Raw genomic sequence first — 27,119 nt, 5'->3', positions numbered from 1 at the left:
GAAGACATATGATATTGTCATCGAATGCGATAGTACGCACTTCGATGCGCATCGCCCCGCCTCGAATTTTCCCATTGGCTCTTGACCTGGAAATCCCTATTTATCGCTCGAACAGCGCATATAAATATTGGCGATTTTCAGGTCAGCCAGGTCAGTCCCTCACGGGCTCTCCAAGAGCTTAGTGCTCTCGGGGCTCTGCTCCTGTTCTATTTTCCATACTCTGTGGCTGAGAGTTATTTTCAACTTTAACTTGGTGTTTTTATTTCGACAATCCTTTGTCATGTAAGAAAATATCTTGTCTTTCTCAAGACAAGCCAAATGTACCATTTTCGACGAGGAATTTGTTGTGTAAGAAATATCTTGCCTTTTTCAAGGCAAGACACCGAAGATATAAACATTTACAAGTCCATACCCAGTAAATGGACTTAAGTAGGGGAGCTCTAGACAGTATATTCGAGGCCCTCTACAGAGCACCCGGGGATATCAGAAGGTGGTTAGACCCGTATTTGTTCCCCCGAGGTGACAATATCACAACCAAATTTACGTAGAACTTGCGGGACAGTCCCACCTAGATCCGTTTCACTTCATTAACTTAGATTTGAATTCGATAGTATAACTGAATCATAAATTCTAAATATGATGTTATAAAGTGTTGCGATTATTTTAAACTATTAATATTATTTTATGTATTTAGATATTTTCTATTGGTCGTCTGGTTCTTATAGAGTGGCCAATATGTTCAATCACAAATTAGTACATTAATTTGTAATCTCAGATTAATCTTAATTTTTTAAATTTGTATAGTTTCAACGTATATAATTGTAAAACATATCGATTAGTAGCTCAATTACAGTATGTTTAACGTCCTGCAAACCATAAGCTAATATTATTACGGAAATGCCTGCGATCATTTCTTAGGTTTAAATAATATTTGTCAGCTTTCAAAAGTCAAAGGATTTTGTTCTATGCAGAGGGCAATACACTTATTTAATGAATCGTAACATTTTAGTGAGATTATAAATATAGCTTTAAGACTAGTTTGGGAGGCATTTCATAACAACAACTACAGTGTTATCATTCAGTAGCTGTCAATAAAACTATATTTTACTCTATGACTTTAACATTTTATTTTATTATCGTCGATCGAGAAGAATGGCACAAAGGGAATTTAGAAACAATTCGAACTTCTAAATACTTTCTCATTTTGTCCATTGGTAGCTAACTAAGCTAACTCAATATCTTAACGTTAACTTTAATAAAAGTTAGATAAGATTTTACCATCTTTAATTCAACAGCATAATTTGGACAACTCTGAGAAATACGAATTTAATAGAAGACACAAAATATGTTGGTGTATAAGTAGTTCTAACATAGTGCTCATTCTCAGATTGATGGCATTATTAATTGTGGCAAGTTTATGCTTTAAGCGATACGTTTAATGTTAGAGTCAGTTTCAATAGGACAAAAAAGCTAAAATATTGTTTTACAGATGAAATAAATGGTCGGCCCTCAATTTGTCCTCCAAAAAGTACTAAAAGATAATTCTACCCTTAATTTCTACCGATATTAATTACGGTACGTTAATGACACACCTCAACTGATCCCCGCGCAGGAGGCAGGAGGTAATTTCTGGAAAAACCAACTTGAGTTTAAGAAAGTTTAAATTTATTTTCACTTTGCAAGCAAAATATTATGGAATGCTCTAAAAGTTTTGATGAACGTGTGAACCTGTATTAATAGTAGAATCTCAGATTTTTTACAGGACACAAAGAGATAAAAAGTGGTGAAGTGTGTTGGAGATGTGCGATTCGCTCCTGTAAAGGTAAAATTTATACTGTGGGTGCCGAAAACTTGATTATGCGCAGTCAACTAGAAGATACGTCAAAAAAAATTTAAAAAACTAAATAGGCAGGTAGTGGGTGTTGGTGTTAAACGTAAAGCAACCGATGACATTTTTGAGAAACCTTGTAAGGTAATACATTCTGTTTTAAGAGAAAATTCTTTCCAGTTAAGTACTTTAGCAGTCAAAAACATTCACTATATTCGTAACTTCATAACACGATTTATAAGAACACAAAAAAAAACTCGAACTTTGGTTTTACCAAAAAGATTTTTATTAAGATAATAAAAGACAACAACTTTTCGTTATCCTTCTTTGCAAAAGAAGTAGCAAACTATATATCGATGGTACATTCATCTACTATCCAGATCATTTCTTGTAGTTGTTCACACTGCATATATTGAAAAATGGATATTATATTCCACTTGTTTTTTATTTACTACCAAATAAGAAGGAATGTTCTTACAAAATTATTTTTTAAACTTTTGCAAGTTAAAATGGATGAAATCTGGACCCAGAAATTATTGTGGCAGACTTTGAAATAGCCATTCACAATGCTATAAGCACATTGTTTCCAAACCCCAAAATAGTAGTAGTAGTTGAGTAGTAGATAGATACAGTGTGGAAACCACTTATGGAATAAAATTGTTTGTGTCCTTATTTTAGAAAATAATAAAAAAACTTGTTGAGATGTTTTAAATTTTAAATTTAAATGTGCGCTTTTTAAACATAAATTTAAATGTACAGGGTGATCCACACAAGTCTGGCATAGTCCATAATCCGTAATTTAAATGAAACACACTGTATTTTTTTATGTTTTTAAAAGCTCCTTAACAACCTGATCTCAACGACAATATCTTGTAGGGTCTATTATGAATAATACAAGGTAAAATTTTGAAATTAAGTATAATTTTCTTCAAGACGATTAATTCATAGAATACCCAAGGTAATTGATTGGATTGCATTAAAATAAATGCTCAAAAGGTTCTTCACCTTATTGTTGGCAATAACACAGTCTCCTATAAAACTCGTTCCGAACTTTCTTTAAAGTTTGAGGTGAAATATTCGGTATTTCTGTAGTTATCCTTTCATTGAGGTCTTCAATGCTAGTTGGTTGTGTTGCACATACTTTATTCTTGAGATAGCCCCACAGAAAAAAATCCAAAGACGTAAGATCTGCCGACCTAGATGGCCACTCAATAGTACCCCTTCGTCCAATCTATTTATTGAAGAAGATTTCATTCAAGTAATTTCTCACCCTTAAAGCATAATGGGGTGTTGCACCGTCCTGCTGGAACTAGACAGTTTCATGTGGTAGGGTCGGATCTATTGAATTGGTGAATTGGGATATAAGCTAGCCAACTGGGGAAGAACATCGTCTCTTAGCATGCTTAAATATTTTTCCGCTGTCAAATTACCATCTACAAATGTAGGACTAATAATATGATTTACTATAATACCTGCCCAAACATTCAACTTTTGAGGATACTGAGTGTGTGTCTCACGCATCCAATGAGGATTCTCCTCTGACCAATATCTACAGTTTTGCCGGTTTATCTTTCCGTTCAATGTAAATGTTGATTCATCAGAAACAAGAATTGTGCCAAGAGCTATTTCATTTGTGTTAATTTTATCCATCGTTCTTTCGCAGAAATCCATTCTACGATCTGGATCGTCTTCTGTTAGCTACTGCACAAAAGTCAATTTATATGGATGAAGTTTTTCTTCATGGAGACACCTTAGGACAGTTGTGTGACTCACACTATTTTGATGTGCAATTTGACGTTAACTTGACGTTGGATTCTCTGCGACACTTAACAAAATATCCACTGTCACTTCATCTTCAATGAAGTTCGGTTTTCTTTTTAATGGTTTGACATGTCCAAGTTCTCTGAATTGTGCATAAATTTTAGACATAATACCTTGTGCAATATTAGGCAACTGAGGATACCACTAATTAAATAAGTTTGCTACTTCAACTTGACGTCTACAATTCTCCCCGCAACCGATCATAATTAAAATCGCGATTCGATGGGTGTCAGTTAAATATATCATTTTTATTTTTTAGACACTTAAAGTAGAAGTGTATTGTCTGTATTTAGCTAATTTAAAATAATACCATAACACGTGATAAATTATTAATTTCAAAATTTCACCTTGTATTATTCATTATAGACCCTACATGAGATTAAAAACATAAAAATATACAGGGCGTTTCATTAAAAATAAGGATTATGGACTGTGCCAGACTTGCGTGGATCACCCTGGATCACACTTAAATTTAAAAGTTAACGTGTACCAGAGTTTTTTATTATTTTCTATAATAAAGACACAAACAATTTTATTCCATAAGTGGTTTCCACACTGTATATAGATAGTTTATTGGTTATAATAATACAAAAATGGTACCTTTGCAAGTCAAATATAAATATAAGCATAAGCAACAGTATCTTCTCAATAATACTAATTTAAAAAATGCCAAGCACCACTTACATCCACGAACCTTATGCTCTTGTATGTCGACAGAAAATCCAAAAAAATTGTTTCAAAATTCGTTCAAATGCAAGAACCGTACAGTAATTGAAAGAATTCGTCACGATCTGTAACAGTTGTCGAGTAGTTTCTCCTGACGGCCCTTTCGTTGAACAAGATTATATAAAGAGATATTAACGTTGGCGTTTTAATAAGACCTACATTTTTAAAAAACACGTCTTATCGTTCAGAAGTTACTGATTAAATTACACAGCTAGAACGTAATAGGTTTAGGCAAGAAATTAATTAATATATAGTTATTTAGCTACTTGCAAACTATAAGAGTTCCCGGGGCTGTTCGCGCTTGAGCGAGTAAATAATTCTAGCTAATAGTAATGATGAGCATTTGAGAAGTTTCAAATATAATCCTAAATAATGAGGGCGATGCTTAACTTAATTTATCTAAATCCTCGAGAGATCAAAGAGCTGGATAGGCGAGTTTGGTAAGAATCGAAAACTACCAGGGTTTTTCGATAACTACGAAAGATTTTTACGATAAAATATGATATTTTTTAATAAATTCTCCAGATCTATAAGAATAGTCACTTCTTTTACTTTTTTTAGCGGTAGCAGTATTTTTCCATATTGCCGCTTTCAATTCCGCGATGGCAATAACAGCAAAACGCGGTGCTTTCAATTTTGTATTTTGTTTATTTTGCGGATGATATTTTTTTTTACTTCTTCTTTCATTTTATGATAAAAACTAATAGGTAATATATGAAGATACAATTTTCTGTACAGTCGCTAGTTTACGAGATACAGCGTGCACCCCTCTTTCCAAGATGGTGTCCGGGAGAAGGGTGGCGACCCCGCAATCTTGGACCTAAGCTTATACTTAGGCTCTTAACCTATCAAAAATTGCATTTTCAAAGAAATGCACGCTAAGGTTTAAAAAATATAACATTTTAACGGACTACCTGTTTTTTTTTTGGGATTGGGTTTCAGATGGTTTTCATCATAGTATAAGATGCTAAGTCTTCTAGAACATTTGTTTTTCTTCAACTTCATTAAAGGTTCTTCCCTAGCTGTTACAGTTGTATCATTAGTGTAAATAAATTATAGGAATATTCTTTCATAATATTTGTTTTATAATTTGTACCAACGCAGGGTTCCAGGTAGAAAACTTCTTGATCCAAGGCTTCAGAGAAATTTTCCCGTTTTACTTTTCTCAAGTTGAACTTTTTATTGGAAGAAATAGTTTCGTATCTGCTCGTGGCGTTGTAAAGGCAAGTTTGGTGACAAAGCGTGTGTGTGTTTGTTGTTCGGACACTTCTTTGGCTTTATAAGTTCATTGCTCAATCTAGGTAGTGTTGCACAAATGCAAAAACAAGACGAGACTGGGACGGACTGGGTCTTGGTCTTGGTCTTGCGCCAATACACCTGGTCATGGTCTTGGTCTTGGTATTGCGTTCCCGGTCTTGGTCTTGCAGCAAGAGTCTTGCTAGTCTCGCAGTTACTCATTAACCTATTGCTATTTATTAAACGTTACTTTAGATCTTAGAACAACGTAACAGAGTAGGTACGTTTTAAGCTTGAACTAACATAGCCATAATAAGGACCAACTAAATTTGTAAATGTCTAAACAATTGACCTGACATCTAAACAAACAACTGACATCTAAGCGATTCGTGCCTATGCTCTAACTAACTGAGCTATCTACCATGTCCCACTGGAGTCAATCTGTTTCTTAATAAACGTTTGCATTCAATAAGCTTACATGTGCAACAACATGGTTAAAACACAAAAAAAAAACTTAATGACATAAACTTGACTGTATTTTAAGACTAGATGAAAAACAATTATTACATTAGACTCGAAGGAAAGCTCAAACTCGTTACTTTATATTCGTTACTATCCAATACCCTAAGAACCGAATACCAAACCGAGAATTATATATCGTTACTTCGTTATTTTAATTATTTCGGTATTTTGTTTACATTGCAGCCGGCATTATCTGTTAATAATTTTAATTTGTCTCGTTACTTTTGAATATTAGCCGCGCTCTTTCAGCAAATTTAATTTAACCGAATGATCTCATCGCACATTCAGCAGAAACGATGTTTACTTTTAGGCCGATAAGATTTGTGGTATAGATTCCTCCTAACTAAATTATTAATAAGGAAAAAATTGAATTATTAAGTGGGTGTCCTTAACAGTAGGTATGCTAACGTTATTATATTCTTTATCAGCTAAGGTAACATATTTTAAAAAAGTTTCGATACGATATTACTGTATGCCTCGCAATACAAGAAGATTATTTTATGATTCGAGGGCAGCTATTCCCAAATTTTGAAAAATTAATTTCATAGCGAAGAAGTCCTCTGCTAGGAAATAATGTACAAAATATTTTATTTTTACATTGTAATTATGACCTCTGAGTACGTGTTAAATGGTTTTTTAAAGAATATTTTGATTAGCTATGTAAGTTTATGGTGTTTGTAATGCGCATAAGTCCAATTTTCCAAATTTTTCTCATACAGTCTCTAAGCATATACCAGAAACTATTATACTTCCTAAAACGACACTCAGTCCTAACTGCAAGACGCACGAGTCTCGCAGGCTTAGTTTCTGCTCAAATCTTGCACGGTCAGTCTTGGTCTTGGTCTTGCTAAAATTAGGCGGTCTTGGTCTTGGCTTGGTATTGGTCTCTGGAAAACGCAAGAACAAAACCATGACTGCAAGACCAAGACCGATTTTGGACAACACTAAACTTAGGTTTCATCGCCGTTTTTAAAACTACGCAAAGGTTATTAATTTTGTCATCGTTCCAAAAACGAAATAATCGGCAAATCGTTCTCAACTCTTATATTAAACCTCCTCCTCCTCCTAAGTGCCTTCTCTGTCGAGCTTGGCGATCAATATGGCAAATTTCTCTGTATTCTGGGCTTGATGAGTGAATTCATTTCCTTTTGTGTGGGTCCAATCTCTGATGTTTCGTAGTCAAGATTTTTTCTTCTGTCCTATGCCCCTTTTACCTCCAATCTTGCCTTCTAATATTACCTGGAGCTGCTCAAATTCCCTATGGCGCATTATGTGTCCTAGATATGACGTCTTTCTAATTTTGATAGTATTGACCAGATGACGGCATGTGTTCATTGCTCTCAGTACTTTTTCATTCGTAGTTCTGCTAGTCCAGCTTATTCTTAGCATTCGGCAGTACATCCACATTTCAAATGAATTTAATTTGTTGACGCCATACTGTTTTAATGTCCAGGTCTCACAGTCATATAGTAATAGAGACCACACGTAACACTTTAGTGTTCTCAATCTTATTGAGACTGATAGCTTGGGGTTACAGAGCATTTTAGACATATTAATAAAACCAGATCTTGCTATTTCAATGCGTCTTCTAATTTCTTTTGAGTGGTCTAGTTGACTATTTAGTTGTCTGACCAGGTATATGAAGCTTTGGGAACTCTGAAGGGTGATACCATTTATTTGTATGTTAGGTGTAACTTGTTCATGGGGGTTTTTGTGGAATACCAGAATTTTGGTTTTGGAACAGTTAATGTCCAAGCCCAGCCTGTGACTTTCTTCTGATAATATGTTCATCAATATTTTTAGTTGGTCTTCTGTTTCTGCTAATACTACGGTGTCATCGGCATATCTTATATTGTTAATGATGATTCCATTGGATCTGGCACCTTCAGGGCGATCTTCAAGAGAAGCTCTAATTATATGTTCGGTATATACATTAAATAATAGGGGGGATAAAATGCACCCTTGACGATATTAAACCTATTAGACAATAATTGTTTAGTATGGTAATATTATCCCAATTTACAAATTCTGCTTGTTAGATAAGGTAATTGTAGAGAAATCCTCGTATATTTCGTAGCCGTAAAATTCACTAAGCAAAATCATTATTTAAAAAATCCCATCAAGTTAAATCAGTGTAAATATAATAAAATAGAAACTGATTCGATTTGATTTGTTATCTCCAATATAACTCCCGATCGTTTTCTATCTCGCGAAAAATAGATCTACCGATTTAAAAACCAAATAAAATCGAATAAGCATAATAAAGTTACGGTGGAACTGCAATCTGTTTTATTGGTCTCATTTTAAATTCATTGTAAGTTATCAGGCGAGGTTATATCACCCGCGTTCGGAGGCATCGAATTGTGTAATGACAAGTTACTAATACAAACGACACTTGTCGAAGTAGATATAAATTTTATAAAATAAATCTTTCTTTTTCTCGCCGCATCTAGAGAGGTATTTATTTACAAACAGAATATATCCAGCATACTGACAGAATGCTGCAAACGTTTCAGCAAATAGTTAAAATCCCTTCAGAAAGAATGTCTTTGCTTCTCGTTTCCACACAACATTTCTTAATAAAGATCTAAACTCCCTTTTTATGAAAGACTTAATAGATACCAAACCACCCGTTTTACTGCTTCCCCTTGGATGGTAAGAAAACCCTTCCTAGACTCGAGTTTAACAAAGACTAGTAATCAACTTAATGCTTCCTCTATGGTTAAACAATTTTACAGTAAGATTGATAAGTACCAGAATTACCAACATATTTATACTGATGCCTCAAATCAGAAAAAGGAGTGGGCTGTGCCCTCATACACAACAACTACATTGCGTCATACAAAATCTCAAATTTTAGCACAGTATATACAGGAGAATTATTCTCAATCTATAAAGCATTACAATATGCACTCAACACCAACTTAGACAGGTGCCTAATAATGAGAGATTCTTTAAGTTCCATGAGTAGCTTAGGCACCATTTACCCAACTCATCCATTGTTGCGATTAATAAAGAACCATTTGTACTAACTTTAGCAAAAGAATGCGATTGTAAATATTTATATTGATTCCGTCACATATAGGTATACATAGTAATAAAGGAGCAGATGCTGCCTTCAGTTAACAACGAAGACTTGACTGAACCTACCTACAAGAAAAATTTTCATCACTGGATTAACTCTACATTGAAATAACGGTGGCTTCAAGAATGGAATAAATCTCAACAAAAATTCAGTTCATGCAATGTGCAGTAAGTGTTTCAACAGTTTAAGTGTCCAACATTGGTTAATTCCCTGCATATTCAAATGAGACGAAAAAGTGTAACCTATCGACAACGCTACGCGGTATCTAGAAGAAAACTGTCTATTCGTCAGTTTTAAGTTTTCTAAAATCAATAGGAATATATAACCAAATATAAACATGAGTGCGTGTATAATTATTAACCAATGCTTCTATTAACCAATGTACTTACATTAACTTAGATCTATATATGTAAAAATCTATGTATGTCAAAATCAGTAAATATCAAGTATCCAAAAATGTAAAAAAAATGTAATACCGAGCGGCGCTAATAACCACATAGGTTGATGCGCCTTAACTGTAAATAAATAAAACAAGAATATCTCCATGAAGAATAGTAAACATCATCGGTACTTTTCTTATAACAGGTCGTTCTAAGACCTGCTAAATCCTTCTAAAACAGAGACCAGAGAGAAACAAAAAAAAAAAAATAAGGAACGGAGGACCAAAGAAATATTACAGATAATGGACAAGAGAACATTCAAAAATAGAGACTTAGCGAGGTAGAAAACAGTAGGCAAATAGATAAGAAAGGAGATTAAAAATGCAAAATATATGAATATTTATCTGTGTAGAAAACGCCAAACAAGGAAAACAAAAATTCCACAACTAAGATAGGAGATACAATTGTAACATTTTTTTAAATTTAATTTTTTTTTGTTTGTATAAATATATTATTGTATCTTCTTCTTCTTCTTCTTCTTCTTTTCTTCTTCTTCTTTTCTTCTTCTTCTTTTCTTCTTCTTCTTCTTCTTCCTCCTTTTTATAAGCAATTCTGCTTGTTCATTGGCGGATGAATAGCTCTATGGAAGGTTGTCACTCCATCTCTCGCGCGGTCGGTCGATACTTCTTCTGCCGATTGGTAACTTACCTCGCGCTATTTTGACGACACGGGTCTCCTCCATTCTGCTTTTGTGGTTATTCCATTTTTTTTCTATTTTGTCTCCATTCATTTATACACTATACGTTACATTTTCTTCTAATGCCTTTACTTGTCTACCGATCTCTCAGCGAATTTACACAGTGTAATTCCCAGGTATTTTATTTCCACTACTTGTTTAATACTGATGCCATCAATTTCTATGTTACATCTGGTTGGTTCTTTGCTGACTACTATGGTTTTATTTTTCTGAGATGAGATTGTCATAATAAATTCTTTTGCTCTTATGTTAAATCTGTGGACCAGTCTTTGCAAACTATCTTTATCTTGGGCTATCAATATTGCATCGTCTGCGTAAAAGAGTATTTTTATTTGTTTGTTTCCCATTCTGTATCTTCTTCCTTTGTTAAAGATTTTGATGATTCCATCCATGATCAAATTGAAGAGAATGGGGCTCAATGAATCCCCTTGTCTTATTCCGCTAATATTGTATAATATATTACTGATCATGGGCTGCGGAACTCAAGATCCGACAGGGGAACAAATACACAATTTAACCACAGGGCTTCCCCAGTCATCCAGCGAAATCCCTGTGAACAAAACATCACCAGGCATAAAATGAAAATGAACAACCCATATAGAATACCTACATGAAATGTTACAACTTTATATGATGACGGTAAGCTGAGAAATCTACTCTCTGAAATGGACAAACTAAATACCAGTAATATATTGATTAGTGATCAGTATATTGGTGTCTGGGGGCTCAAGAGACTGAGACCTCCAAAGCCCTGACGAAGACATCGAAGAGGATGTCGAAAGCTTGGCACAATGACATATTGATAATAGTATCCTATTTATCACTAAGATAAATACAGATTTATTCTTAGTAATTGTTGATTTTTCTATCAGTTAGAGTCTGTGAAGTAAATTTTCAAGAAGCAGACAGACCATCAACCACTATAAGTTAAAAAAAATTATTTAAAAATTCCTTTATAAATCGGGCTACATCACAGAACGTTTCCGGAATTAATATTCCATTATCAGTACTATCTGGATGTACATGTTTTGAGCCACCAAATACTCGGGTAAAAACCCTTTATATGTTGTTAAATTAAATTTGAGTTACATTATTTGATTTTATATACTAGGGTGTTTAAGTTAGAACAGAAATAGATAACATGGCAAATTTTATTCTATTCTATTCTATTCCTGTTCTAACTTAAACATCCTAGTATCTAAAATCATATAATGTAATTTAAATTTAATTTAACAACATATAAAGAGTTTTTACCCAAGTATTTAGTGGCTCTAAATATGTACATCGAGATAGCACTGCTGATGGAATATTAATTCCGAAAACGTTCTGTGATGTAGCCCGATAGGGTGTTTTAATATATACCTTTTATAAAGGAATTTTTAAATAAATTTTTGTGATACATGATCTACAGCTACAGGAATTTAGTTTCCTTGTGGATTTTACTGTAAGTTACTAATATTACCCTTGAAAATCTTGAGAATTTCTGAATCTTTGGTAGGCCAAGTACGAGATCATATCTTTGTCACCTTTATAATACTGTTAACTACCAATGTAATTAAAACTGGTTTCTCGAATTTCAGTTTACTAGAGTCATATTATCATATTTCTTCAGTTACATTTTGATAAACACAGTGCGAATTACGGTGGTATTCATCTTCATTTAATTCTTGCAACAATTGGATTAGGGTTAAAATAAATTCTTATGCAATACACGAGAGACTGAAGAGTGACCTATATCACATATATTTGTTCAGCTCTGCGTGAGGATTTATGTGGATTTTCAACGAAACTGCTAAATCAATAAGTTTTATTGTAATTTATAATAGTTTTTTCACAAATGCATGTAGGAAATTCACTATTCCTTTAAACAAATGCTACCGAAACGACTATATTGGTAATTAGCACGAGAAATAATTAAGTACCAGACATACGAACATACGAGACAGAAGTAGAAATTGTGGACAAGTCTAAATTCCTGGGTTCTTGGCTAATATCGGACTTTAATGCTGATTTAGATGTTAGATCTCTAATAGAACAGACATGATTAGCATTTAGCAACAAGAAATATCTATGATGTAGCCAATTACTGATACTTGAAGATGCAAATATTTGCGGTTGAAAAATAAAGAGAATTATTTACTACTTCATTAAATTTTTACTAACCATAAATGAAGATGGCACCATGAAAATAATATTCTGTTTTTGTGTAATAATGGTCTGTACGTTAAATTTAATTTATTTATATTTTAATTATAAATTTGTTAATCAATATAGTTAAAAATATTATACAAGAATAAAAAACGTTTGCTACTCTTTCTTTTTGTCCTCAAACGTCTTGTTTGGCTATTCCTTAGAAATATCCCTCCATTATGGCTTACTGAACTTTTTAACTTTCATAACTTATAAAGTTTATCTCATAAAACAGACTAAAAGTTACAACAATGTTAGAGACACTTTTGTTTGTTATACCGAGTTTTGCAGTTCAATTATTAATATCCAAAACAACGGCAAAATATGCTTTTGTCACGACAGGTAAATCGAGAGTACCAAAGATGCCAAAATTTAAATTTAATCAAGTACGGTAAACAAAAATTATAATTAATATTTGCACAACCAAATGAGATACCGTTGTTTCTTGTCTAATTTATTTATTTTTATTTAGCTGTAAAGCTTTTAGCATTTACCACATTTCCATTCATTTTTTTTACAAGAAAAACTATAACATCTGTACTTTTCCGCAAAAACCCATTTCATAATTCTTTAAAACTCCACCAAGTATTATATTGTGTTCTTCTAAAAACGTGCAGGAATACATAAAGAAGAATAAGAGTGCACCGGAACGAGCTATGAAAAATTCTAATGAGGTAAACTCATACATTACGGATAGTGAGACGACGAGTGTGACTACTTGCAAAATGTAATTGTGTAAATAGGAAAAACCCTAGTGACAACTGTGGCTGTGTAAATTGGGTTTAGAGAGGATAGAGGACCGGACTAAAAAGTATTATAGATGGAATAAAATTATACAAGAACTCTTTTTGAGCATTTTTTTAAACAATCTTTTTAAATGCTTTTCAACTAAAAACTATTTTCAAATATAATTACAAAATATTAAAATTTCATTTCCACTAAAGATAAACTTAAACAATTAATTTTTAATATTATCGATGCGGCATACAAAGCAATGCAATTACGTACAGTCTTATGTACGAAAAACAATAGAGCAATATGGTATGATTACGGTTGCAATAAGAAGATAAAAGATAGGAAAAAGCCTTAAAAAATTACAATGAGATTATAAATTTACAAAATTATAACAAGAGAAATTATATGATTATCTACCTGGTGCAATCGAATTCAAATTTTTACCACTATGCTTTCTACAACTTGCAAAGGAAACAGCTTGATGAATTACTCGGCAAGGGACTCTAAAATATGCATTCCACCTGCCGTTCATCATGGTCAAAATTCATAGTGAATTCAGTTTCTGGTACTCCAACCGAAGTAAAGTAATAAAACATAATGACGGTATTAGATTTTTGTTTCGATACAGATAATTGCGATATTGCTTTGCAAGTTGTAGAAAGCACAGTGGTAAAAATTTGAATTCGGTTTCGCCAGGTAGGAAATCATACGATTTCTCTTGTTGTTATTAGATGGCGTTTTTACGTCTGTAAATAGATATTTCGATATGAGATAACAAAAAATGTATAATAAAAAAAAGTACTCAGCAACACCAAAAATTCTTATCAAAGATCTAGGAATTGATACCTAATTGGACAGACCAATAATTTGTATGCGAGAAACCACAAAGGTAAGCTCGTAATTTTAATAAAAGGCAGGTTTCTTCTTCAGCTTTTCCCATTATGACTTAGCCGTTTTCGTCCTCTACAGCATCTATTCTTCGTCGCGTTCTCTGAGGTCTCTATCTATCATAGCATTTCCGACGTATGTTTTCCATCTTGTAGCAGGTCTTCCTCTTCGTCTTCTTCCCGGCAGGTCCCAGTTTAATATTCTTTTCGGCCACCTATGCTCTGGCATTCTTTGTACATGCCCGTACCACTGCAGGGCTCTGTTTTCCAACTTTTTTGTAATTGAGCATTTTACTTCCATTCTGTTCCATATTTCCTCCGTTCTTATTCTATCGGCTCTTGTGGTTTGTAGACATCTTCTCATAAAGTCCAGTTGAACTGTTCTTATTTTATTTCGTATTGTTGTTGTCATTGGCCATACTTCCGCTCCATATAGGGTAATATTCATCACTATGCTTTGAAAGATCCTCTTTTTGTTTTCTTTGGTTAGAGTGTTGCTCCATATCACTCCATGAAGTGCTCTTGTGGCTTGTTTTCCCCGTACTATTTTCATTTCTATATCTTTCATACAAGTACCATCTCGGCTAATCATTGACCCTAAATACTTAAAAGCCTACAACTCTTAATAGTCTCTTCTTCTACACTTAAGTTCAAATCTGCAACCTCGGGTCCAATACATAAGTATTCGGTCTTGCACATATTTATCTTGAGTCCCCAAAGTTCATATTCTTCCTTTAATTTCCTTATCATATATTCCATATCCTCCCTGTCTTGTGCAAAAATGACTTGATCATCTGCGAAAAGTAGTGAATGTAATATATTCTCTTGTACTGATATGCCCATTGTTCCGCATTTTCTATACCATCTTTTCAAAGCCTGATCTATATATATGTTAAAAAGTGTAGGTGAGAGACCACATCCCTGTTTGAGACCTTTTGTTGCGGTGATTGTTTTTTGTTATTTCATTATCTAACTTTATTTGCACTTGTGTTTCTTTATACAGTCTTTGTATTATATTCACCCATTTCTCTCTAACGCGCATTCTTCTCATCCACTCAAAAAATTTATAATATTTTCAGCTACATAAGTAAAATAATTATTAAAATAGTTTGTTGAAAGTTCGCATGAACTAACCTTTTTATTTTGTAGTTTATTTCTACGATAATGGATGACTTGTCAACTATCACGAGGTATATTTTCAGATTTTAAGAAAAATTGCTCATATGACAGCTTTTTCTTTAATGATATTGTTGATTGATAGTGTTTTTTATATACCTCGTAATCCTTTGTAACGTCCTCAATTATTTTTATTGCGAAAATATTTTATTGCATTTTTCTTAGTTCATTGAGAAAACTAGGAAATTTTGAAATGAATTTCACTTAAGTTTACACATATTCAATATTATGTGAAGATTGTTTTTAACTTTAGTTTGGCATGAGTCTTCTGTATATTTTACTTTGTAACTACCTATGCAGATTTTAGTTTTTTTTTAAGTTGGAAAACTTGTTAGAATTTTCTACAGATTTTTGTTTTGTGGAAAAAAGCTAACAAAGGTTTTTAATATTTACGTTCGGTAGTAAAAAATCCTTTATTGTATACATGTTTATTTATGGATCCTTGGGCGCCTTATAAATCACCTGCTGGTGTTAATGAGCTCGAGCTTTTTTAGAATGTGAATAAAATTATAAGCGTACTATCAAAATCGTTTGGAAAGCTCTGCTGGAAAGTGTTCAAACGAAACTTGGTCCATTACTTCGTTAATGTGAGTAAAATATGACATCAATTATTTTGGCACAACAAAATTCCATTTCGTATCTTACCAATCCAAGAAAAGATATCAATTTCATCCTCCATTAGACCAGTTGATAAATCTGAATTGATTTAAACAATCAATAGTATCAAAAGAATATCTTCTTGTAGTAGTGATGGATTATTCATAAAAAATTTCTCACATCTCCCAAAAAAATTGTTGGAAGTCCTGGTCTCACTAATTAATGATATATATATATATATATATATATACACATCGGTTTAGAACGTCTTTCGACGTTGTCCGATACCTAAACACCATCTCTTCCTATCTTCGCAGTCGTTTGTTGTTAAATTTCTTTCGCTCATGGACTTGTTTACGCCGTGTTGCCATTCTAATCTGGGTCTTCCTCTTTTCCGTCGACCTATCGGTTGCCATTCTATTACTTTTTTGGGGAGTCTTGATGCTGGCATCCGTTGAACATGCCCATACCACCTTAATTGTTTCTTCTCTATATCTTGAGTTATATTTCCTTCTATTCCCATACGTTGTTTTATTACATCATTTCTGATTCGGTCTCGTCTGGAAATACCTAAAGATCTTCTCATTGCATCCATCTCTACTGCTTCTATTCGCTTTTTGTTCTTTTCACTAATTCTCCATGTTTCAGCGCCATAAAGAAGAGTAGTTTTAATCATGGTCTCATATATTAAATTTCCTTCCTTTCGTTATCTCTTTACTCCACAGTATACCATTGAGACCTCCTAAGACTTTCTTTGCTTGAGTGATTCGTTTTTCTATTTCCCGTGTATCAGTTCCTGTATTGTCAAAGGCAACACCCAAGTAGTCATAGCTCTGACAGCAGGAAATATGTTGTCCGTTTTCGAGGTCTATGTTATCTGACTCGTTTCCAATACAAAGATATTTGGTTTTTGTTGTATTGACATTCATTCCCCAGTCGTGATATTCTTCTATCAGTTTTCTTAGCATGTACTGCATGTCTTCCCTGTCGGTCGCTAGCACTACCTGGTCGTCAGGAAACTGGAGTGTATATATACATTCATTGCTAAGCTCTATACCCATCCTATGTACCTTTCTTTTCCATCTTTCCAATGCCGCTGCAACATATATCTTGAATAAGGTTGGTGAGATACAGCATCCCTGTCGCAAGCCTTTTGTAACCAGGAATTCTTCCGTTAGATATTTTCCTGTTTTTATCTGTGCCTTTGAGTCTCTATATAGTTCTTGTACAGCATTTATCAATGTGTGGTTGATGTTAGATCTTTTCAACGTTGTCCACAGTTTTGTTAAGGGGATGTTGTCATATGCTTTTTGCAGGTCTACAAAAGTAATATGAGTTTCTAGATTCTTAGCCGATCTTTTTTCTATTATTTGTTTAAGACAAAATACGTTATCGGTGCACGATCTTCCTGCACGGAACCCGCTTTGTTCTTCCTCTTCATTGTGCTTATATTCTTCCTCGATCATATTTCTTAAAATTCGTCCATACAGTCTGCTCAGGGTGCTGGTTACCGATATGCCTCTATAATTATTACAATTCCTTTTGTCCCCCTTTTTGTGTATTGAGGACATGTATGCCGTTCTCCATTGTTCTGGCACTGGGTGTCCATTTAGACACTGATTGATCACATAAGTTAATATTTCAAATAGTTTATGAGTTCCATTCTTAAGCATTTCAGCATAGATTCCCTCAGGTCGAGCGGATTTACCATTCTTTAGGGTCATTACAGCCTTCCTTACTGTTTCGATGTCTACCCTCGCTTCCTCTCCTTGTATATGTACTGACTGTGTTGGGGAGTTCGCTAGGTATTCGTGTCTTGTCTCTGTCAGCAAGCTTTCATAGTGATCTTTCCATTGTCTTGGTTTTATGGTGTGTATGTGTGTTTTGTCTTTTTCTGTATTTTTTACTGATTGTAGAAAATTCCATACCTCTGTACATTGCTTCCCTTCGATGTATGTATTGATTTCTTGACATTTCTGATCCCATGTTTTATTCTTTTCTTGTTTTAATGATTCCAATTATTACTTATTAATGATTGCTTTGTAAAAAGTACATTTTCAGAGTACCTAAAGACAGTCATTACTATTCCTATTCATTAGGAGGGTAAAAAATCTAATGCCTCTCACTATAGAACCATTACTACTGGTTCTATCCAAAATAATTGAGAGACTTATAAAAGCCGGACATATGTCTTTTCTCATTGAAAACAACATTTAATTACAAAATCAGTTCGGCTTTTTATCTAATAAATGTACCAATGATGCTATGTTTTCTGTGTTACATAAGGTTTACCAAGCATTAAACAGTACTCCTTACACTGCCCCTCTTTTGATTGTATAAATCACGACAATTTGATAAAAAAACTAAAATTCTACGGAATTCGAGGTATTTCTTTAAATTGGTTAAAATCTTATTTCGGGATTGAGCAAATAATAATGACTCTAGCCACAAAAGCATTTTATTTGGAGCACCACAAGGTACAGTATTGGGTCCTCTACTTTTTCTTTTCTTTAGAAATGACATCATTAATTTAAAAATCGATGGCAAATTTTTTCTAATTGCTGATGATACCAGTATCATCTGAAGCAACTCTAATATTGCAACTCTTCATTCAACTATAACTTTTTATCTACTTATAATAAAAACCTGGTCCGAATCTAATTTACTCTCTTTTAACGTGACTAAGACACTAGCGTCATCCCATAAAGGAGCTCTTTAACCCTTGCTTCCTAATAACAGCCAGATCAGTATCGTTGATTCTGTAAAATTTCTTGGTATTTTTATAGACAGCAACTTTAAATGGTTGCTGCTGTTCATATTGATTTGTTAAGTAAGAAACTAGCCTCATCCTGCCATGCAATAATATCTGTTTCGAAGGAAATCAATTTAGCATCTTCCGAAATAGCATTTTTTTCTTTGTTCTTGTCTCATCTTCGATATGGTCTTCCTTTTTGAGATTCTAGCACAGCTGCTCAATCTAATGTTATTTTAAATCACAAAAAAAGCAATAGGATATCTGTTTGGGCTCCGAAGAACAAAACTTTGCTGAGTTTATTTAAAAAATCACGGGATTTTAATGCTTCCACTACAGATTTTTGCCCTAATGCGTCATTTTGATCAGTTGCTATCAACAAGTCCGCATAGACACTTCGTCTAAGGTCCTACCAACCCCAGTGTTGGAGTTCTACTTTGCCATGAAGTAAGTTATGTCTATAACTAAAACATCCTAGTTTATTATCAGCCAAAATGTAACTTAAAATTAACTTATCTATATTTAAAGGGTTTTTAAGTCAGATATTTAGTGTCTTCAAACGTATAAACCTAGTAAGTATATAAACCCTATTTTGTTATATCCCTAGTCAAAATTTAACTTTTAAGTGTACTTTAATTACAGTGGTAATAGCTACTAATTTTAGGAAAGCACTGATGAGGGAATATTTATTCCGAAAACGTTCTGTTATGTAGCCAGGTGGGATTTTTTTATTATTATACCTTTTACAAAAAAATTTAACAAAAAAATTTTATGATAATTTGTTAATTAAAAGTATACAAATTACAACAAATTTTTTTACTTCAATATAAAAGTCAAAAAATATTTATTGTATTCACTGATAAAAATTATAATCTGCTATGCAGATTTATGAGAAGGAATGTCAGATAATATAACAAGTGATGGAGTTTAAATATCTAGGCATCACAATATCTAGCTACGGAAAGCTCGAAACTAAAGTGGAAGATAAAGTGAATAGAGCAAACAGAGCCGCAGGCTGCCTAAAACGATATGGATAAATAAAAATATCGAGAAAGAAAAGAAAGGCAGAATTTACAAAACAGTCATCAGACCAATAATGACATACACGGCAGAAACAAGACCTGACACTATGGGACAGAGCTAGAAGTACAGATACGACGTAGTTGGAAGGTGGAGAGCATCAAGAACTGGGTAAGAAATAGAAGGGTAGAATGGAACGATAATAAAAGCCGAATGACAACTTACTGGAGGCACATTGAGTGTTGGTGCTGGCATAATATCTGCTTTCTCCGTCACACTTTCAATATTTAGTAAATTCCGAAAGTATTCCTTCTATCTTTCTATCGTTTCTATCATTATAAGTTCATTTACTTCATTTCTCATAGGCTGTGTTACTTCAACACTTGCACCTTTTTTGACTGACTTCATTTCACTAAAGAATTTCCTCTCGCCACTTCTGTCCATTTCCCGGATTTGCTGTTCTAGTGAGCTCCTCTTTTTAGTTCTGAATAGTCGCCTTGTTTGTGCTCTTGTTCTGTTAAAATCTGCTTTGTTTTCATCTGCGGGGTCTTGTAGCATTTTCAATCTTTTTTTCATTTTTATTTCCAGAATTTCCTCGCATGCTTTGTCAAACCATTTCCGTTTTGGGCGAGTCCTCTTTTTTCCAATGGTCTCCTGATATCGTAAAATATATTAAGATAGGACGTCTGAGGTACGTAGGGCATGTAATACGGATGGAACAAAATGACCCAACTAGAAAAACGCTTCTTGATAGGCCCATTGGTCAGAGAAGAAGAGGAAGACCCAGAACAAGGTTTCTTGATAACATCGATGAAAACATGAGAAATATGGAAATACGTGCTTGGTGGAGGAAGGCGATGAATAGAGACAACTGAAGAGAAATTCTTGAGGAGGCTAGGACCCACGCATGGTTGTAAAGCCAGAATGATGATGATGATGAGGATGTGGAGTGCAGATAACCCGTATTATTTTATTGAAACATAAACTTGTGAGTTTGGGCTGCTATAAGCAACCGAGGTATTGTAGACATATTTTTCGAAAGGATTCTAAATGGCGAAAGATACCGTTAAGCAATTTTCATTTATAAATCAATTAATCAATTGATAATAGAAAGATATTTTCAGCAAGACGGAGCTCGAATTCATACAACGCTGCAAAATTTGAATTTTATTATGAACTTTTTATTCAATATCAATAGGGTCATAAGTTTAAATACGTCTAATATATTCCCCTCTCGATCTTGTAATTTGTCTCTCTGCAATTTCTTTATGTGGCCTTAAACAAAGAATAGATAATCATATTGAAAAATTAAATAATACTCCGTGGGCCTAAACCTATGTTATAGACTTAATAGGAAGAAGAGTTACGTTATGTAGAGATCTTGGTGGTGGACATATACAGCATCTTCTTTGATTAAATTTCTGTGTAAAAGGTTTTGACTGAGTTTTTTTCTGTTTCAACAATGTTAATCAAAATTAATTTAAAATAGACCAGACATACAAATTTAAAACAAAACATACGTAATTTTTCGGTCGGAAAGCTTTGATGAAAATAATTGTGGATCGCTCGTTATAAGCTATCACATCCTGATATGAATTAAAAAAGCTAAATGTTCTTCTCAAACCTCAGAAATGAATATTCTGGTTTGTTTATTCGTTACTGCGTCTCTATTTCGCCTGCAACATTATCTTTTCAAGTAGCACATAGTATAATTGCGCGTGTGTGAATTGATTATCCTATAATTAATACACTTTGTTCGAAATACCTCTAGGATTTGAGTACGGTAGAAAATACATCGAAGCCTGGATTCCTAGATTGAATTTAATTTAATATTAACGATTCCCTTTTACAGTAATCTATTTACAATGCGCTCGGACTGTTCAGTTGGAATAGACTAGACAATTCAATAGAGAGAATACGTTACAGTAGTTATTAACTGTTGTTCGTTGCTATTTTAAAAGTAACTTACACATACTAGTGTATTAAATAACAATCAAAGCTCCACGTGTAATTGGACGTTATTGATATGTGCATTGTTCTATTGGTTTTAACCTCGATGTAGAGAAATAATTAACGTGGAATAGTTCTTTATATTATCGTATCATTAAAGTCTTTATACAAATGTGTTAAATTATTTTAATGGGGTTATGATTGTTTAGCTTAACACATGAAATTGGTTTTCAATAAAATCGTAAACCAAAATAATTAAAATATATGATATGTTTGAAAAAGCAATAACAGAAACCAGAATGGAACATCACAAATGCCAAAAATATAATAACAAACTATTTAGGATTCTTTTAAGACACCTAGGCTTAATATCCATTAAGTATGGATGAAACAGACGAACCAGAAATTCAAAGAAGAATGGTAAAGGGAAACAAAGCTTATTTTTTACTTGCCCATGTGTTTCGCTACAAAAAGAGATCGAAAATCAGGGTCTACAACTCTATTATTAGACCCAGAGTATGTTATGGAACTTAAGCTGCACTAACGGCAGGCAAATGGAACTTAAGCTGGATTTTCACCAACCATTAGAGCATGCCGGACTTTGGAGTGGCTTTGGAACAAATGACCACCTACAAGTAATAAAATCCTTAATAGAGAAAGTTACAGAATACAACAAGCCATTGAGATTAATATTTGTAGACTTTGAGAAAGCGTTTGACTCAGTCCAGTAGAGTTCCATGTTAAGAGCTCTTACAGAGTGCAGTATTGATCATATGTTCACAACTCTTCTTCGGAATATAAATATAATAGCGCAACAGCTGCAGTTAGAATGTATTATGGCAACACAAATACATTTCCGTTCGAGAGGGGTATTAGACAAGGAGATACCGTCTCTCCTAAGCTATTCACCGCTTCGTTGCAGAGTGCTTTAAAAACAATAATTGGGAGAATATTGTAGTCAACATAAATGTAGAATTTCTGAACAAATTGAGATTTGCAGACGACATAGTCCTTATTGCAGACCGATTAGATCATGCTTGCCAGCTTCTTCAAGACCTTCAGAGCTCGTGTACACGACTTAAAATTAATTTCTCCAAAACACAATATATGACCAACCTAGTACTGGCGAAAAACATCTCAACTAACGGCACGCAAATTGAACAGGTGTATAGCTATAAATATCTGGGCCACGAGATTAAATAAGGAAGAGGTAATCAAACAACGGAGCTAAACAGGAGAATAGGACTGGCATAAGCGGCTTAGGGAAAACTGAGAGAAGTCTTTAGATCAGATATTCCCATGTGCTTGAAAAGGAAGGTCTTTGATCAATATGTACTCCCAGTTCTAACGTATGGAGCAAAAACATTGACCCTTACCAGAAAAGTAATCAATAAAATACAAGTGGCACAGAGAGCGATGGAGAGGTCAATGCTGAATATATCCCTCAGAGACAGAGTATCAAATACAATAATTAGGAGAAAAACTAGTGTTACTGACGCAGTTCAAAGGATTATAACATTGAAATGGAACTGGGCGGGGCATGTTGCCAGATTAAAAGATGGAATGTGGACGAAGAAAATTCTGGAATGGAGGTCCTCTAACAAGGTGGTCAGATAACATCAAGCGTATTCAGCACAACTAAATTCAGGGTGCTTAAGATAGAATGCATTGGAATTATTTACGGGAGGTCTATGTCCAGCAGTGGACTCAAAAAGGCTGATGATGATGTTATGGATGCGAGTCATGGATGATGACAGAAGACACAAAACGAAAGCGGGAGGTCTTCAAAAGAAAAGTCCTAAGGAAGATATTTGGAACTATTAACGAAAACAGAGTATGGAGATCTAAGACTAACCATGAACTCTACTAACTGTTCAAAGAGATAGTGATCTCAGAATTCGTTAAACTTCCGAGAATTCGGTAGGATAGTCATGTAGTAAGAATGGAGATCAAAATATTGCCAAAAAGAGCCCTAGACAGTAAAATACAGGGCGCAATATCAAAAAGAAGGCCACGGAAAAAATGTCAGGACGAAGTGGAATCGGCGCACAAAATTTGCTAGACTTGAAAGCTTGGAGAAAATCGGCGCAGTACCAGCATCCGAATCTATCATTTAAATATAGAGGGTATTAGTAGAAGTATATGTGAGTACCTTCAAAAGGTACTCATTGAAAATAATATTGACGTCGTCGCAATTCAGGAAACCCATGTAGAAAACGAAGAACAAGAAATTCTCGCTAGAGGAAGAATTCATGGCTAAGATTTATTTGGTGCAGCTTATGGAGTGGCAACCTATGTTCGAAAAAAAATAGAAAATGCACACATATGTTCTACATTAGACATAAATAACATTCATACGGTTACTATAGAAATTGGCGAAATTACTGTCAGCAATATTTATAAACCGCCGGCCGTACTATGGTCTGCGCATGTAATTCACGCCCACCCACACCTCTCAGTTTATGTTGGTGTCTATAACAGTCATCATGAACTCTGGAAGTATAGACACAGTGACAAAACAGCGAGGCTCTGCTAAACTGGAGCGAAGAGGCTGGCACTTAATTAGTCTTTGATGCATAAGATCGGGGAACTTTCGATCTGCAGCCTGGAGGCGAGAATACAACCCAGACCTATGTTTTGTTTCCACAAATGAAAACAATCAACCACTGGCAGCTTCACGTACAAACAGTACTCCCAGATTTTTCACATAGCCAACATAAACCAATTGTAATAGAAGTTGGCATCAAAATACCAATGATATCACCTTCTCCTCGACCCAGGTGGAACTCTCAAAAAGCAGACTAGGCGACTTTTACTGAGAGATTGGACAAATGTCTGGGATGGGTAACCCCAACACGTGCAAACTACATGAGATTTGTTGGCACGGTTATCTCTACAGCGAAGAAAACTATACCCAGAGGATATCGTAAAAAGTATGTCCCAGGATGTGATAAAAAATGTGTGAAATTTTATCAAGAACACAACGAAAGCCAAGAACGAGAAATTGCTGACGAACTACTACACAGTTTGGATGCAGCCAGACGACAAAAATGGATGGAAACTGTGGAAATATTTGACTTTATTAAATCAAGCAGAAAAGCATGGTCTTTACTTAGAAAACTTGGTAGTAGTAGACTCCAAACTAGAGACACAGTGCCAATAGCTCCCAACAGAGTGGCCTTCCATATTGTAGCAACCTCAAGAGCATCTGGAGATCGTGACCACACCACCAAAGTAAAACAAGAAATTCAAATACTAAAGTCTGCATGCTCGCATACATCTGAATACTCTGACGAGTTTACTCCAGAAGAAATTATTTCAGCAATATTAGAAATTAAGTCTAAAAAGTCACCCGGCTCCGATCAAATCCAGAATTTTTACTCCTCTGTTGTAAATTTGCTAGGAAGTGGCTGACTTATTTCTATACAGATATATTAAAATCAGCAAAAATCCACCATTCACTAAAAAAGCTCTGGCTCTAAAAAAGCACTGGCCTCCATTATAGTCATATTACAACCAAGAAAAGCAAATGATCAGCCCCAAAACTACTGACCGATTGCACTGCTGAGCTGTGTCTATAAACTATTGAAAAGCTTAATCTACAACAGAATTAGTAGAAACATATTTAAATTAATATCTATTGAACAAAGAAGGCTTAAGACTTATGGTACATTGCTGCAATACATTATATTTTTATAGAGTTCTACAGAAGTCTTATATTGAACAATTTTTAGTGAATAAGTTAAAGTAAACAATTATTATGACAGCATTGTCGATATTGTAAGGTGAAAAGATGCAATTAATATTGAAGAAATAAGAAAATAAAAGAAAATTTATTACTTTACACTATGTCGCGTAAGTGTTTTAGACCAAATGTTTTAAAAGATTCGACGGTTAAATTCGTGTAATTCTCAAAATCCTCTAATTGCTTGTTCTCTGCCGCTCGTCCAGTTCACAGTTCATTAGTCTAATTGGGGGTTTAATATCAACCACTGGCAATTTTAGCCAGTCTGTCAGAAGTCACATATCCGCTTACAAGACGGAAGTCAATACAAATTTAAAGGGTGTTTCTTCTCTACATAGATCGATAAGGAATTATTTGATCAAAAAAGATGAAAATTTAAACAAATAAAATAGTCGAAAAAAGAGATTTTCTGCATTCTTGGATGCTGAATGTGCCCATGCACCATCTTAATAATTAACTAGATTTTTGTAAATAACAACTTCCTCTTGGGATTGTGTTACACATATTATTGTTAATAGCCATGAATTATTCTGCAATAAAATTCATTTATTGGCTATAAATCCACAAAAAGATACGGCGTGATCGAGTATTGTCTCTTTCATATATAGACCAGGATCGATATTTTTTTAAACAAAAAAAAATAGTAAGAGGATGTTCCAGGATTCTTTTTCCAATGAGTTCTCACCTATTACTATTTTTTTTACTTTTACCATTTTTTAAATGCATCAACCCTGTACTAAGGATTCATCTATGATCATAAACTCTGTGTTGATCTATTTCTGCACATACCGTTACCGAATCTTTTCCATCCAGCTCTTTTATAGCCGTCTGGAGAATGTAATAATGATCTAGATTCGTCAATAAAAAGGACATTATTCCGTTGTACCAGGTTTTAATGTAAATGTGTAGTGGTAAACTCAAATCTTTCTACTCGGTAACACAGAGGAAATTTTTGTTCACCTGCTAGTCTATAAAATTTCAAATCAAAATTCGTCAACCTTTAAACATTAACATTCGTAGCTCAGACTAAACTGATGTTATACAACGATATTGTAGAGTTGTAATGTGAAGAAATATGTCCGCAATAGCAGTAGTTTTGTGTTTTAAAATAATTAAGTCGTGAGATAATAGACCCACACTTTATGAATTCACTGTACACAAAAATCAAAAACTTTCTTACACATAAAACAAATAATACCAGCCAAAACGATCCAAAGAAGAGCTCGAAAAGAGGGGTAGAAAATATATCAAATAAATTAAAACAACTAAGTGAATGCTGGTTTAGTGAATTGAATAAATCGCACACTGTATACGGCATTATATTCTCTGGAATTCGATTATTTTTGTATAAATTCGAATGAACTGTTTAAAAACAAATTTTCAACCCGTCAGTCAAACTCTGAAACAACCAAACACTTTTTACTCAAATTAATTTCATTTTTGGAACTCACTTCACGTTTAGTCAAAATTAAAATTTTATTTTGCTAACAGCGCGAGCGATTTACCTTGAAATTCTTCCGCAATCAGTACAATCTTGATGAATTGTGAAACAATATGGGGCACTTATTATAAAGTTGAAATAATTTTTAAAATGTGATCCATCAATACGTTAATTTGCAAGTTTTGAAAATATTCAAAAACCTGGATGGCTTTTACATAAAATCTCATTTGTTTATTCATTTTTTTAATATAGTTTCGTCTCAAATGGTGCT

General features: G+C 33.9%; 1 protein-coding gene across 2 annotated transcripts in view; it reads right to left on the bottom strand.

Annotated features, from left to right (window-relative positions):
• Positions 1-27,119, bottom strand: part of LOC140437842 (protein turtle homolog A-like) — an 813,173-nt gene that overhangs the window by 40,365 nt on the left and 745,689 nt on the right. The gene's annotated exons all lie outside the window — the stretch shown is intronic.

This window comes from Diabrotica undecimpunctata, chromosome 3 (assembly GCF_040954645.1).
Source record: "Diabrotica undecimpunctata isolate CICGRU chromosome 3, icDiaUnde3, whole genome shotgun sequence".
Taxonomy (NCBI): domain Eukaryota; kingdom Metazoa; phylum Arthropoda; class Insecta; order Coleoptera; family Chrysomelidae; genus Diabrotica; species Diabrotica undecimpunctata.
The sequence above is the reverse complement of the archived record's forward strand: the minus strand, read 5'-3'. Positions and strand labels throughout refer to the sequence as shown.